Here is a 14,201-nt window from a genome sequence, read left to right as displayed (position 1 = left end):
AAGACCAGGAGCTGACTGTGGCTCAGATCATGAACTCCTTCTTGCAAAAAACAGGCTTAAATTGAAGAAAGTAAGGAAAACCACCAGGCCATTCAGGTATGATGTAAATCAAATCCCTTATGATTATACAGTGGAAGTGACAAACAGATTCAAATAGATTACATTTGATAGAGTGCCTGAAGAACTATGGACGGAAGTTTGTGACACTCTACAGGAGGCAGTGATCAAACCATCCCCAAGAAGAAATGCAAAAAGGCAAAATGGCTGTCTGAGGAGGCCTTACAAATAGCTGAGAAAGGAAGAGAAGCGAAAGGCAAGTGAAGAGGAAAGATACACCCATCTGAATGCAAAGTTCCAAAGAATAGCAAGGACAGATAAGAAAGCCTTCTTAAATGATCTATGCAAAGAAACAGAGGAAAACAATAGAATGGAAAAGTCTAGAGATCTCATCAAGAAAATCAAAGATACCAAGGGAACATTTCATGCAAAGATGGGCACAATAAAGGATAGAAACGGTATGGACCTAATAGAAGATATTACAAAGAGGTGGCAGAACTGTACAAAAAAGGTCTTAATGACCCGATAACCATCATGGTATGGTCGCTCATCTAGAGCCAGACATCCTGGAGTGGGCCTTAGGAAGCATTACTATAAACAACACTAGTGGAGATGATGGAATTCCAGCTGAGCTATTTCAAATCCTAAAAAACAATGCTGTTAAAGTGCTGCACTCAATATGCCAGCAAATTTGGAAAACTCACCAGTGGTCACAGGACTGGAAAAGGTTACTGCAATGCCAAAGAATGTTCAAACTACCTCACAATTGCACTCATTTCACATGCTAGCAAGGTCATGCTCAAAATCCTTCGAGCTAAGCTTCAACAGTACATGAACAGAGAATTTTGCAGATGTACAAGCTGGATTTAGAAAAGGCAGAGGAACCAGAGATCACACTGCCAACATCTGCTGGATCATAAAAAAAGCAAGAGAATTCCAGAAAAACTTCTACTTCTGTTCCATGGACTATGCTAAAGCCTTTGACTGTGTGGATCACAACAAATTGTGGAAAATTCTGAAAGAGATGGGAATACCAGACCACCTGACCTGCCTCCTGCGAAACCTGTATGCAGTTCAAAAAGCAACAGTCAGAATTAGACATGGAAAAATGGACTAGTTCAAAACTGGGAAAGGAGTATGTAAGGGCTGTATATTGTCACTCTGCTTATTTAACTTATATGCAGAGTACATCATGGAAAATGCTGGGCTGGAGGAAGCGCAAGCAAGCTGGAATCAAGATTGCCAGGAGAAATATCAATAACCTCAAATATGCAGATGACACCTCCCTTATGGCACAAAGCAAAGAAGAACTAAAGAGCCTCTTGATGAAAGCGAAAGAGGAGAGTGAAAAAGCTGGCTTACAACTCAACATTCAGAAAACTAAGATCATCGCATCTGGTGCCATCAGTTCATGGCAAATAGATGGGGAAACAATGGAAACAGTGACACACTTTATTTTCTTGGGCTCCAAAATCACTGTGGATGGTGACAGCAGCCATGAAACTAAAAGTTACTTGCTCTTTGGAAGAAAAACTATTATAAACCTAGACAGTATATTTATAAAGTATAAAATATTCTATATATTTATATTTATCAGTATATTTATCACTTTGCTGACAAAAGTCCTTCTAGTCAAACCTATGGTTTCTCCAGTAGTCATGTACAGATGTGAGAGTTGGACCATAAAGAACGCTGAGCGATGAAGAATTGAGGCTTTCAAACTGTCATGTTGGAGAAGACTCTTGAAGCGTGCTTTGGACAGCAAGGAGACCAAATCAGTCCATCCTAAAGGAAATCAGTCCTGAATATGGTTTGCAAGGATTGATGCTGAAGCTCCAATGCTTTGGCCACCTGATGCGAGGAGCTGACTCACTGGAAAAGACCCTGATGCTGGGTAAGACTGAGGGCAGGAGAAGGGGGTGACAGAGGATGAGACGGCTGGATGGCATCATCGACTCAACAAACATGGGGTTGAGCAAACTCAGGGAGATAGCGAAGGGCAGGGAAACCTGGTGTGCTATACAGTCCATGGGGCTGCAAAGAGTCGGACATGACTGAGCAACTGAACAACAATACAAACAGGTTTACAGTTCTTCACTGAGCTAGCTCCATGCACCCTTCAGATCTCAGTTTAAAGATCAGGGGAGTCCTTCCTGACTATTCAAAAGCATTTCTGAATACTGTCTCCCCTCTCTGTGCTCCCACTTAAAACTTCCCCTATCAGAGTATTTTTCACACTGTATCATACTTGTCAGATTAGCTATTTCACTCCCTCATTTAAAGCAGTGGGAAAACAGGGAGCTTACTGTCTTTTTCACAGTTTTATTCCAATAGTTATAAAATAATACCTAACAGTTTAATTTATTGAAAGAATTGTTGAGTATTTGTTAACTTGGGCTTTATCTACCCTACTAAATAGCAGACTTCCTACAGTTTTACTCTAAAGTACTTTACAACTTCAAAAGCACTATGAACTTTTTATTAAGCACACAATAAGCATATAGTAAACACTTGCTGAAACCAGTTGAATAAGCAAAGACAAAAATCTTGTCTCATTGCATATTCCCCTATACTCAACTTAAAATTAAATCACTCAGATTTTTTAATGAATAACTAAAATGACAAGATTTCAACTATTTTCCTTTGTTTATAAAGATCTGAAATGCTCCTTATATTCTTTTACTAGTTGAAAGAAATAAACTGCTCTCCCCTCCAAATCACATAAAGCTATGTATTTTTGTAATTCTAGTTAAAAACAGAATCTTCAAAACTGGAAGACCAAAGATTGAGAAAGTACCCAAAATTAACATGTTCAAAGGAACGTTACTGTTCAGAGAGAAATGGAAAAACACTGCCTTAAGCAGCATGAATGAACATGATGCAAGAATTAATTTTTATGTAGGCTAAAGAAATAGCTCTAAATAAATAAATTGTTCTATATTAGTCCATGTTAATTAGAATCAAGGCAAGAGTGCACAACTCACAGCATCTCTAAATTCATTTTCCCCCCTTTTCTAAAGAGGCAAGGTGCAATAGTTTGGCCTAAGATGCACGGAAACTAAATTTTATACAGTAACAAATACATGAGAGTTTTTCAAGAAATCTGGTGTTCCTTCTTATGGGAAAGCACAGATTTATTATGTAATTTTGATTCTGAGCAAACAAAAGTTTTGAGCAAAGAACTGAAAATCTGTTTACTCAACCTAAAAGTCAAGCCATAATTGAGATTACCGCTCTCTTGTACAACATTTCACTATATACATAAATTGTTAAGATTCTCCAGCAAAATAAAAGGAAGAGGTGGGATAGGGGGAATTCAAATGTCTCAATATAACTAAGATATAATAATGTCATATCTTAATCAAACTTAATCTGAAAAGTTCTTAGGCCACACAGTCTAAAAAAAAAAAAGATTTGTGAATATTTGCTTTAACAGCCTCTCTTTCCCAGGAACTCAAAACATGTCACACAGAACCTAAGTATTCTCAAAGGACACTTACTCTTTAACATGGGCTAATTGGCAATAAATCAAAAAGTTGGTTACCTAATTATCAGTGTAAAGCAAACGAGATAAAATGTAATTGCTATCTTAGGTTATATGCACTAAGGTGACTACAGTACTTCAAAAGTATTTTCAACTTAGAATTTGATTTTCAGTACTTTTAAGCTAAAAATTAATCTCAATTGCTTTTTGTGTGTATAAAACCACACATTTCTTCACTAGATCTTGTCTGATCATAAAGTCTGACCATTACTCCTTCTATAAACTATCAGAAACTGTCAGGAAAAAAATATAAACAAAAATAAATTTACCACACACAGCAAGATTAAAGGAGTGTGGTCTCAAGGCAGGCATATTACATTTAAGAGTCAGTATTTAATAAGTTGCCTTTATTATAAAACAAAGGTTTTCTCATATTTCTATAGTTCACTTTTTAGACTATTCAGATGAAGACCAGTATGCTCAGTTCTTTATCTATTCATCCTAACAGCTGTTAAAACAGGATTTACATTTGGGGGCCTTAATAATATAATCTCATTATCTCTGTATTACATTTTAAAAAATACCCCAAAGCAAAAGTCTTCCTCATACAAGATCAAAAGAAAAACATGGAACAGTCAAGCCCAATTTAACTTAAGGTTAATAAAGATTTTCTCCCATAAGAACCTACTCTAAATATGGAAAGGCAGCCCATGCTTATAGATTTGAATATATATTTTAAAAAAAAATTTTTTTTTGCAATTTAACATATTAAATCTAACCAGTTCCCAACTGGTTAGATGTACTATCTACTACTGTGTGACTATAACTGCAAAATATGAGTCCCACATAGTTTACAGAAGCTTTAATGTAAAAAATTCTTACATCATAAAAATGTAAATCATTTAGTAATTTGCAGGTAGCAACTGATTTATTATTTAAATTATGCCAGAAAAAAAAAAAAAACATTATTTGGCCATACTTAATTTCAATTACTCTCAGAAGCAACTCAAATATTATCAAACTCAGTTATAAAAGCTGGGTAATGATACAGTCAGAAAAAAAGATGTATCAATTAAGAAATTATTTGTTATTTTTACACATGATCTACGTGGATTATTCATTTTCAAAGAATTCGAACATAATGGGCATCCCTGGTGGCTCAGCTGGGATCTGCCCGCAATGCAGGAGACCCTGGTTTAAATCTTGGGTCAGGAAGATCCCCTGGAGAAGGGATAGGTTACAACTTCAGTTATATGAAACTTAATTTTAACTTTCTTTGATAAAACAAAAATCTTCAAGAGCTTACTACAGGGTCATTATAAAAGTATCAATTAGCATAATATGTGTGTGTGTGTTTGTGTGTGTGTGTGTGTGTGTGTAAATATCAGGTATAAGTGAGCTCCAATTGAAAAGAGGCCAGATAAGTTTATTTTTGCATGTAGACAATTAGTCATGCATTAAAGCACTACTCACGGAGCTAACGCTATAAAAATTACATAGCTGACTTTAAAAGCAAATTTATTAAGTCCTTCCTTTCTCATATCACAAAATCTTTAAACTGAAACATTTAACTCTAAAATCCATTTGTCTGATAATAATAATTAGCATAGATCAACTCAGTACCTTTTTTAATTAACAAAATAAGCTGGTAAAAAGTATGTTTTATAAAATGCCTTGACAGTATACTATCCTGAATAATGGATATAAACTAGTTTCATACTTTACAGTTAGTTTCTAATCAGTTTCAATATCTATTTCTCACAGTCTGATACAACGCTGCAACAGTAGGGTTGCACAACATTCTGGGGGAAATGTATAAAATTATTTACATTGAAATACTTAGTCCTGTACACAAGCATCATGACAATTTCACAAGAGTTGTCAACTTTTTAAATAAAAATATTAATAAATTTTAATAGAATTAACTGTTTGTTTCAAAAACTGTGACTCCATTTTAAAGAATCATTGTTCTCAAGTCCCAAAACAATTTTTGCTTTTCATGCCTTATCTGCAACCTAAAACATTAACTGATTTATGTCACTGACTCACCCATTGACCATCATTATATTTGATCATCTTTAGGTCTTTCCTGCCCAATCCAAAGCCCAACACAGTCTCACGTTCTGGACCTTCAATACACTTTGTTCTTGTCCTAAATACTCATGTTCTGTGTGTACTACTATAAGCTATTATATAACAGGAGGTGGGATAAATTAAAGAATACTGCAGCACTATAAGCCATTTAGCATGCTGAGTTTCCACAGTTGCTTAGTGGGTGTTCTGAAACTAGGCCATATTTCTAGTATTAAGAATTTCAAATCCCTACTTCCAAAGTACAGAAATAAATGTTTTCAAAATTAAATCATAAAACCTTACTATTTTAAGCTGCCTGGTATATAAGTATCCCATTTCTATGACTTTAAAACTAAAATTAACACATGGTAGATAAACCAATATTTGTTTTAGCAACAAAATAAGGAATAACCAGCTCTTTTACCTATCCTTATATAGTCAGAGAACACAATCGATTACAAAACTAAGACAATAAATTTATGTGAACCAGAACTAAAGCCCTTTAAGTGAAATATCAAATTCTTTATCCCAGAAGACATAAAAAGAACAAAGCTGAATTAAAAATAATATACTTCAGGTCATCCAAGATGCAACATTCCACAGACTTCTAAAACAAGTAATTATGACCTCCAATCTAATTTTTCCAGTCTAGGTTACCAAAAATGCCAAAAATTAACAAGAAAACTTACTGTTTAAGGACGTCCCTCATAGCTCGGTTGGTAAAGAATCTGCCTGCAATGCAGAAGACCCAAGTTCAATTCCTGGGTCGGAAAGATCCTCTGGAGAAGGAAATGGCAACCCACTCCAGTATTCTCGCCTGGAGAATCCCATGGACAGAGGAGCCTGGCAGGCTACAGTCCATGGGATCACAAAAGTCAGACACGACTTAGCAACTAAACCACTACTCTCTTTAACAGTTTAAAAGTTGCTTTATGTCATTCTGTCATATCACTGCAACAGGTATGTTTTCATTCAAAACTGATAAACATGTTGTTATTCAGTTTTACGTATTTCGTACCTCAGTACACAAAGAAACACACGGTGGGTATAAAATCCAAAAACTTTTAAGGCAGTAATAATATACTGCACTGAATCAGGACTTTTGATTATTTTCTTCAACGTAATTTTACTTAATAAATACTTATAATATCTACTATGTTTCATCTCATTAAGCAAATCTTCCCAATAACAAAAGGCTAACATTAAAACTTGTTATCATTTTAGATGGAAACCTTTCTGAAATATAGTATCTGCTCCTGTGTCATTATCAAAATTTACCAACAGCAACTAATACCTTTGTCATGACCTTATGTCATCATTTTTGCTATACTATTCTACATATAAAATAAATGGCATCTTAAAAGATTTTAAGTATTTATCACATTAATTTGCCTTACGCTGATATTTTTTAATGTCTTACATCTGCTTTTTAAGTACTTTACCCTTGCTCTTATTTTCAACTTTCATAAGGCCTCTAGGAGTACCCCAGTCCTTTCTACATTTGGCTACCAAACCTTAAAATAATTGTACATTATAAAATTTTAAAGATCCCTCAATTAAGGCCTAGGGGGTTCTAAGAGCAGAAAATGTGTTTAAGAGCAAAAGCACTATGATATCTTTGTCCTTTTTGGCCTGTTTGTTTGGGGGCCCTAGACAAATTTTCTATTAGAAGCCTTACAAGGTAGACATTGTGTACTGGAGAAATGGTAGTAAAGAGCACAGAAATACTTGATGCTCATCATGAAGCTTACAGTAATGCACAAAAGACAAAGACATTAAACACATCATTACAAAAATGATGAGTATTATAAAAAGGAAATAACAGGTGGGAGACCTTAAAACAGGAGAATCTAACTAGAGATCAAAGGCTTCCCCAAAGATGTGATATTGGGGTTTGACCAGCAATTAGGAGGTTAGCCAGGTTAAGAGAGCAAGGGGTTGTATCCAAGGAGATGACACCAGAAAGTTTTAGTTTCCTAAAAGATAACCTTGAGATAAGTGAGACGTTATAACATTTATATGGGAATTGCTAAAATGTGAAACATTTAAAAAGGAATTTCTCAGATTTCTATAATGAAAATAACAGAAAGGATTGCTGTGCTTAGTGGCTCAGTCATGTCCGACTCTTTGTGACCCCCATGGACTATAATCTGCCATTCTCTTCTGTCCATGGGGATTTTCTAGGTAAGAATTCTGGAGTGGGTTGCCACGCCCTCCTCCAGAGGATCTTTCCGAGAGATCAAATCCAGGCCTCCCACATTGCAGGCAGATTCTTTACTGTCTGAGCCACCAGGGAAGCTCAACCAACAATACTGGAGTGTGTAGCCTAACCCTTCTCCAGGAGATCTTCCTGACCCAGGAATAGAACCGGGGTCTCCCGTACAGCAGGCGGATTCTTTACCAGCAGAGCTATCAAGGAAGCCCCAACAGGAAGGACTGAAAAAAAGCCAAGTATGAGAATTTTTAAAATGGGAAACTACGGGCACGCTGGGAGAGCTGAAGAGCCTTCATTTCATCCTCAAGTAAGTATTAAATCATACTGCATGAAAAATTACTTTTTAATAGTCAAGTTCAGAGAACTTTTAAATCTTAAAAAACTTTTAAAGGCATACAAAAACTTCTAGCAGGCTACCAGGATATAACTACTGATCATACAGTCTGACTTTTAAGCAAAGAGTGGCACTCTGAATAAGTATGGAAAGAGGCTATTTTTAATGTTCTTAGAAGAGTGCATTTTAAATATCTGCAAAATAACTCACCATGAGTTCTAAGGAAGGAAATTCATAAATGTTACTCTTAACATGATACATGAAGGCTGAGAAAAATATATTTAAGTATGATATGAGAAAAATACATTTAAATATGATTTGGAAACATTTTATCATTATCCAAGTTCCATGCTTCAGAATTATTTCACGTTAGGCTGATATGTTCTTCTTCTATTTAACTATGAAAATATACTTAGTTAAAAATTTTAAATAATAATTTGGAGCAGATTCCTAACATTAATGCAGATCCACAGTTCAAGCCTCAAATTAAATGAGGCACAAAAGGCATACAATCTCTAAAAATAATAACTTTAATGAAAGCCTACTGTATCACTTAAAATATTAACATTAGGTCATAGATGGACTCCAAATTGTTATTCCCTGCAATTCTCCAAATGGACCTTAACATCTCTAACTTCTATGCTTTTTCTAGCCTCCATCCAACTTATTCCTCAAGATAGTTCAGGTTGTATCCTTCAGTAAGCACTGTTGATTATACATGCAGTCTGAATTGATCCATCTGAGTTCTTCAGTGTATACTGCTACCAAAGCACTTGTCACACTGCGAAACAATTCACTACTGTTTGCCCCCTTCATGCAACAAACCATGAACTTACTGAAAGCAGGAAACAGCACCTTTATCTCTGTGCCTTCACAGACCGGGACACACAGCACTCAGGAGAAGGTCTGTGACATGAGTGAGTGTGAAACCAGTGAGAAACACTCACACAACAAAATTCAAAGGTTAATTAAAAACTATCTACAAAACTGTGAAAGTCCTGAAGGCAGTGTTGTACAACACAAATCTGGAAACAGAGAAAGCCCAAATTTAACTGATGAAATTAACTCCAAATTCTAGACATCATCCATGTCAGAACACATCATTTCTACCTACAAGGCATTAGAAAAACTAAAAGAAAAATATTTATCTGTCAATGGTGAAATTACTTAACTAAACTTGCAAGGTTTATAAACTGGGGGCAAATAAGATGCTTAAATTGTGTGTTCACAGTGCTATGAACATTAGAAAATAGACAATCCAAAATATTTCAGAGCAGTCTTTCACATAGGAACAAATCATACCCTCTTTTAATGTTTTAGCTTCAAGCAATATGTTCATTATTTCCAATAAAAGAAACTTTAACCTTTTCTAGCATGAACTACTTTCTGTGACCAGTTACGATATTTACAAAAGTTGGAATGAGATACATAGTGTGAAATAATCTAATTAGTTCTTTAAATCTTGATAATGGGAACATCATACTTTCTCAAAAAGCACATATGTTAGCAACATCTCAAAAGCTGAAGAGCCCTCTGCAATTAGAATATGCTTTTCATACATTAGAACTTTGATTTGCTGAGTAAAAGATGTGCTAAAAAACTGGGAACCAGGAGAAAATGCCAAAGAAGAAACATTATGTTAAAATAATGCAACTACATATTTTAGAACATGAATCAGTTTCTTAGACTTACGCATGTTCTCTTCTACCTGCACTGGTTGACAATTACATTTCAGAGCACTCCAATACTTGAAGCACACTATAGGCCAACTTGTGACAGAAATTTTTAATATTTTAAAAGTCAGAGTTGATAGTAAAATACAAAATTTAACAGAAAAAAATATTTCCAGAAAGATATATAGTACACAACCTTGATACAATGTAAAATTCAGAAGACAAGAATAGCAAACCTGACCTATATATGCCTAATATGAGATATGTAATGCAGGAAATACAAGTCAAATAATAAGCAAAAATAGCAACAAATTTATTTGCAGTACTCCTTTTTCAAGTATCCCATACAAGTACTTTATCATTCTGCTGCTAAATTACAGCCCATTTCTAATTCATCTATAACAAAATATTTACAGATTCCCCACGGATCTTATTAGGAAATATCAAAGTTTTATATCTAAGTTTCCTCTCCTAATTGATATCTTATAATCCAGTTCAAGAATACCTTCACTAAGCCCAAGTTATAGAACCTCAGAACTCACTGAAGGACAGGAGTCAACTTGTTTTTCTTTTGTTGTTTTTTATTGTTTTGAGAGTGTTTTGGTCTTGTGATTTTTTTTAATTACTATAAGCATATATTCTATGCTTTTTCATTCATGAAAAATACACAAATGATACAGTGAACTGAATCCTATGAAGATATAGTCTTTCATTTAATCTTCAACCTCCAAAGAAATTCATCCTTAAATCTGCATGCCCAGGTTAGTGTATATTTTTCAGTTAAAAAAAAAAACCACAACAGATTCTGGTATTCTTTTCTCATATGATATTTAAAATCTAAAAACTATTTAAACTGTTTAAAGAATACAAGTCTTACAGAAATATTAAATTACACAACAAATATTGATAATACAGCATATTTTTAAAACAAATATGACTGCAATTTAATTGCCTGGATAACAAGGAATTTCAATTTTCACGCTTGCCCTCAAAATCCATACAGGTAAAGCAAGGCAAAAAAAAATATACCAGCAGTTATTCAGAAGCCATCTTTGGGAGCATTCCACCTAGAATTCCAGTTTATTATCTCTCTTGAATATGGGAGAAGCCCTCTCCCAAGTCACTGAAGAAACAAAAAAAAATTCAAAAAGTGTAATTCCAGCCAGCATAACAAAAGAATTTATGATTTTAGTGTTCTGTTTGAAAAGTGAAATGTTTCAAATTTCTGACTGGTTTCTAGTTCACAAGTTGCTGTGTCTTACTTGTTACCATTATCCAAACAGTTCTGATCAACTTTCTGAATATGGTAGCTTAAAAACTCAAAAAAACAAAACACCTCAGCTGCAAATTATTAATGTATTTCTTAACATCATTCTTTAATCCATTACCACTCATAACAAATAAAAGAGAAAATTCTTAAAAACAGCTGAAAAATTGTATCAACAATCAGAAATCAGAAAACAAATGCCAACCTGAGATCAATGTGTTTTTTAAAAACTGAACAAATGTTGGGAAAAACTAGTAACCTTAGAGATAGGCCATGTCCGTTATTTCCAAACTGGCATTTCAAGAATATAGTTCTATATGTCAGCTTTATGTTACATTTAAACCATTAGACAAAGCCTTTATTTCTCTGTGGTCTATTTTAAAATGCATACGCATAATTAAAACTTTTACAATGTGCCTGAGGTCCAAATTAGTATTTAAAAGATTATCATATTCAGTCTAAGATCCTTATGTAGGTAGGGAATGGTCATTTACATAATTATTCCTAATAATTCTTGTCACTGTCACACAGAAAACATAAACACTTAACAAATTCAAACTATGAACTGTAAGCTTGGTGAATGTCACAAATTGTACTCAATAGCTAAATCTCCTCAAATACATAGTAACAAACAGTTACAAGGGCTACAGCATGTAAAGGTGAGGGCAGAGATTAGCAACTAATAAACTGAGGTCTTTAAGCCAATCTTTCAGGGTTGATGCTGTAAAAAATACTTGGTGACACAAGTGTACTCTAAAATTCTGAAAACCTAACAAAAAATAGTTTTAGATACAACTTTATTACTCCTGAGTACTGAGTAAGAAGAAAGTGCTGACATTTACGAAGAAGTGTACCACACTGCACAGGTGTAAGCTTAGATATAGACTGGTGGTGGTACTTATCATGAGGGAGGCAAATACTACGCAGTCCACATCTGCAACACAATTTTGCTTCAGCATCCCTAGAGACTTAGAAAACATTTTTTGGGTAGATTGCAAAATATTGCTTCCTCTTTTATTCTCATCACCCCCATTACAGATACAAAGCAACAGACAAGAAAATCAAATCACCAACTCAAAGGGCTGAAAGCTTAAACACACACAGACACACACACACAAAAGCATCTTCTTTCCAACTATTGAAACGGTATTCATTTCACCTGTTTGTAGAGCCACACTAACACAATTACACAAACCCTCTGCTGATTTTTGAGGAAAAAAAAAGAAAGGAAGGCAACTAATGGCTTGGAGTCATTCTTGTACCTAAAAGAGAGGAGGGAGGTGGTACAAAACAATGGATACTGAGGGGCTGGGGGAAGATCGTTTTGTCCCGAAGCCTCTAGCATTGGGGGGCGGGGGGTGGGGGGAAGGCGGGGAGAAGAGTACTTTTCCTCTACCCCTAAAAGCCTCCGCGGAAAAAGGTTGCTATTAGGCATGTCCAACAGAGCACTCTTGGATGCCTACAACTCGCTTCACCAAGCAACACACCCAAAGCCGACTCACCACTCTTCACGGAACCGAGACGGTGAGCGCGGTGGGCTTCGGGGAAGGGGCGAGGAAAGACTCCACCCCGTATCACTACCGCTGCGCCAAGGCCCCCGCCAACGATTCGCACGCCCACGGGGCGCCCCGCAGCCTGGGCCCGGTGACCCCAGGAGCCTAGTGGAGCGAGACTATCCTCCGGGCGGCCCCGGCCCCGGCCCTTGCGCCGGTTAGTCCTCGCCGGGTGCTGTCCCGGCCGCCCGCCCGCCCGCCGCCACCGCAGGCCCGGCCCCAGGACACTGTCAGCCGGCCGGCTCGCTCTCGGTGCTCGGCTGCGGGGCCCACAGGAGAGTCAGGTCCCAGGGCCCGGGCCTCCCGGCGACAGCACCCAGGAAAACGGCGGCGGCGGCGCCTCCTAGGGCCCCGGCACCTCGGGCCTCGCCCCGGCCCCGCCGGCTCGCGCCTGTCAGGACGCGCGGGGCCTCCCCCTACCGACCGACCGCCCGACGGACAGGAAGGAAGGCAAGAAGAACCGGCCAACAGGCACCCTCCCGCCTCGGCGGCCCCTGGTTACCGTCAGGAGCCCGGACTTCGCCATCCTCCCCTCGCTCGCCCTCCTTCCTCCTCCTCCTTGGAAGCGACGCTGCCCAACCGCCGCCCCCCGCCCGCCCCTCCCCCACTCGCCCCGCCCCGCCCGCCCCTCCACACACTCTCGCTCCTACCGCCCCGCCCCACCTCTCGAGTGCAGGCCCGTCAATCGCCGGGGAAGAGAAACAGGCGGGGCCAGGGCCGCCAACGCTGCCCAATCAGACAGACGCACTGTCGCCAGCGACGCTACCCAATCAGAGTGAGGTATTGGCGCCAGCTTCCCTCTCTGCGCCCTTTTTCTTTCCTCTGCTCCTGGACGCCCTCTCTCCCGCCTACTGGGCGCCGCTGGCTAGCTGGGCCACAGAGAGAGCCTCCAGCAGGGTAGAGCGACAACTCTCAAGCGGAAGTTACTGTTGACGCTAAGGCAGCCATAACGGATAATGGCAACGGGAGTTTCCTGGCCTCCCGTCTCCTGTGTGACGTAGTTTTCCCTTCGCCCAGACTCACAGTTGCCCTGGGCAACAGTTGAGCCGTCAGGGAAGAGAAGCATCTGTAAGTAGGCCCAAAAAAGGACCAAAGGTGACCAGACATCCCATGTAAAACAAGTTAATTCCTATTCCGAACTACCTTCCCGGTTGCGGGATTAGAGAGAGCAGGTTTCCCGGCCCTTATTTTGCTGGGACGTCTGGTCACTTACCTAGGTGGACAGGAGTTTAGAGCTCCGAAAATCCCTGTCTTGCCCGGAAGTTGCATTTGACACTTCTGAATGAGGTCATGGCAGAAGGATGGGAATAGCTTGCGCCCCCCTTACCCCAGGGAATACCCATTCTGACAGGAGTCGAGAAGTGAGGTGAGTGTCCCTTGGTTCCGACCCGTGGGTCAGATCCGAGCGGGCCCCAGGGCCCTGGGAGACCGAGAGTCCCGGAGGAGAGCAAAGCTCAGAGTCGCTTCCGCTGGAAGAAGGTTTTCTTTCCGGGCTGGCCAGGCGGCGGCCCGCCCTCCCTCCGCCCCTTTGAGGCTCCCTGTGGG

General features: G+C 38.5%; 1 protein-coding gene across 2 annotated transcripts in view; it reads right to left on the bottom strand.

The window, feature by feature from the left end:
* Positions 1-13,205, bottom strand: part of SHOC2 (SHOC2 leucine rich repeat scaffold protein) — an 82,533-nt gene extending 69,328 nt beyond the window's left edge. The window contains exon 1 of one of the 2 annotated variants that reach the window (XM_052660992.1): positions 13,159-13,205. The gene's annotated coding sequence lies outside the window, so the exon portion shown is untranslated. Of the gene's footprint in view, positions 1-12,605; positions 12,653-13,158 lie in introns of those variants that run through there. The other variant, XM_052660993.1, reaches the window with a different exon arrangement.
* Between the last annotated feature and the right edge of the window lie 996 nt (positions 13,206-14,201).

Source organism: Budorcas taxicolor, chromosome 23 (assembly GCF_023091745.1).
Source record: "Budorcas taxicolor isolate Tak-1 chromosome 23, Takin1.1, whole genome shotgun sequence".
NCBI classification, from domain to species: Eukaryota; Metazoa; Chordata; class Mammalia; order Artiodactyla; family Bovidae; genus Budorcas; species Budorcas taxicolor.
This window is presented reverse-complemented; position numbering and strand designations above follow the sequence as displayed.